This window comes from Lactuca virosa, chromosome 9 (assembly GCF_052849685.1).
Source record: "Lactuca virosa cultivar CGN04683 chromosome 9, Lactuca_virosa_CGN04683_v6, whole genome shotgun sequence".
Classification (NCBI taxonomy): Eukaryota; Viridiplantae; Streptophyta; class Magnoliopsida; order Asterales; family Asteraceae; genus Lactuca; species Lactuca virosa.
In genome coordinates this window covers 65,375,977-65,378,400 of record NC_136434.1, presented here as the reverse complement: position 1 = coordinate 65,378,400, position 2,424 = coordinate 65,375,977, and the positions used below count along the sequence as shown (strand labels likewise).

The following is a 2,424-nucleotide window of genomic DNA, read 5'->3' as shown; positions in this document are numbered from 1 at the left end:
TATAAAAGGGCAATAAAGACATTTTTGGTTCGGCATGACTAAACCAAAATAAAACCAAACCATTGGAATTTTCCGAGTTGAAAAATATATTGAGCGAGTATAAATAATATTTCAATCCATAGGGAACTTTCATGTAATTTACTTATTTAATTGACAAAAAAATTGTATGTTTAGAAAATGTTGTATAGTCTTTTTTGTTAATTAATCTTGGACGGACAATAAAACATTTCATTGTGAAATGTATAAATTAAACTGCCACTAACAAACATTGCATTCGAAGAAAAAAACAACGTTAGGTAAATCATTTACATAGATAAAGTCAAACCACGACATGTAAAGTTAGGAAAATAAAATGTAAGATTTCCAAAATTAATAAATCAAAAGAACTACAAACTCTCAAATAACCAATTATTGATTTTTATTAATACTTCAATTTTTTACTAAAATACACTTTGGTTCATGCTGCTACGATGCTTTTGGAGTATTTTACTTTTGCTTCTCTTTGTTTTTCCCTTCGAGATTGTTCACCGTATAAATTGTGGTTGATTTGTCTTCCTACTCATTTGCATAACCCGCTGAAAGCGGAAGCCTGTGATATGATTAAAAATGTAATTAACTTGAAACCAGAAAACAAAAACATGTCATTTGAGAGAAAGAGAGAATGCGTGATGAAAGCTTATGTAAAAGCATACCTGGAGAGAAGCAGAGAAGCAGACCTTTTCAAATAAAAAAGATTTATATATTAATCATCTAATATTTGTTATAGTTATATCAATCAAGTAAAATAAAGAAAAACATCTTTCTAAGTGCAATGTTTAATTTCATAATGAAAATGAAAAAAAATTATCTTTTTACATTCATAATTAGATCAACAGTAACATAATTTCTGCATGTGCAAATTGCAATAAGGTGTTATTATGGAAAAACTAATTACCAACAAATTTAACTCCTTTCGATGCAATCAACTCCCATAAGGGACAGTATGTTTCAAGAACGGATCAAAGTTGTTTAACTGTTTTTTTAGAATCAATAGTTCATTGTGTTAACATCATAACCTTTCTCCTAAAAGCAAATAAAATTACGAAAACAGGGAAAAAACAAACCTTAGAGGTTTATTCAATCTTGAAAATTTTAAAAATGAAGCCAACTGAACCAAATAGAATTAAGACCATAGACCACTTATTCATGTCACAACTCCAGCCTGTCCACAAACACAAAAAGAAGAGATAATATGAAAATTTTACTAAAAATCTCATCTAACAATAAGCTATGAAGTTAACAAAACACATAGAGTGATCAAATCACAAACTATAAGATAAATCAAACTTGGACAGTATATATGTCAAGAATTTAAATCTAGAAATCAAAATCGACGTTACAGAACATGAATCTTAAACTCAAAACCAAATATCAAGGTATAGAAACCAATTTTAACACACTAAAATAAACAAAGGTATAGTTAAATTAGGTAAATCAACTCACCCTCTTTTCTGAACTTAATGATTTGATCAATAAATTTGGCATAAGCTTAACAGCAACACCCAGATCCAGATGCAATTCTCCCCTTCACTTGAGAGATTATGTCTTTCTTTCCCTTGAAACACCAGTAAACTACTTATTGACAACATACAAACAAATTTATTATACCAGATAAAAAAATAAATATAAAACTCATATTAAGCTTTGAAAAAATAGGAGGGTTTTGACTCTGGTATTAAAATTATTATTATACCAGGTAAAAACTACCACCAATTTAACAAACACAAAGAAGGATTCATTCAAATTATAAAAAAGAAGAAAATCCAAGTATAAAATGAAACTGGTAAAACTTACACCTTTATAAAACTCTCAGATTTGACCAGATACTCGGCTTTCGTGTAGATACATGTTCAATATGATTAAAAAACAGATTGAATATGTTATTAAAAGAAGAATATGAGTTTTTGTCATCAAGTCAAGGTAATGAAACGGGAGATTGTAGCATGTCTTCCTATTACCAATACCAAGAGTGGTACGGTCAAAGAAAATCCAAGAGAAATATAACAACAAAAATGTCCCTTTTCAAAGAAACCTTCATATAAGAAAAAGATAACAAAACAAATCGATTTAAGGTTAAATAAATCATAAATCTACTTCATTATAAAGATCCGTAGACAAACCTAAGAATAGATATGGATTCACATGAAACACCTCCTTGACTCCTTCGATTGTAGCGTCGATGTCTAATATCAGCATTGGCAAATGACATACACCTAGGGTTTTCTTTAGAGTGTGCATGTTTGTGTGTACAGAGATTTAGTGGCGATTTAGGGTTAGAGAGAAGGTGGAGGGGGAAGGCGGTGGGATGATGGTGCCGCCTAAAGTTCCAGAGAGAGAAAGAGCATATGCAAGGCATGGGGTGAGGTTTTGGGAGACTTGGGGTTT

The 2,424-nt window shown here is 30.4% G+C and overlaps 1 long non-coding RNA gene across 1 annotated transcript; it reads right to left on the bottom strand.

The window, feature by feature from the left end:
• Positions 1 to 338: 338 nt before the first annotated feature.
• LOC145136038 (uncharacterized) lies at positions 339 to 1,675 on the bottom strand. The gene is made up of 3 exons (XR_013720188.1): positions 1,483 to 1,675; positions 1,104 to 1,201; positions 339 to 589 (listed from the first exon to the last, which is right to left on the bottom strand). It is a non-coding gene; the product is annotated as an uncharacterized LOC145136038 (long non-coding RNA).
• Between the last annotated feature and the right edge of the window lie 749 nt (positions 1,676 to 2,424).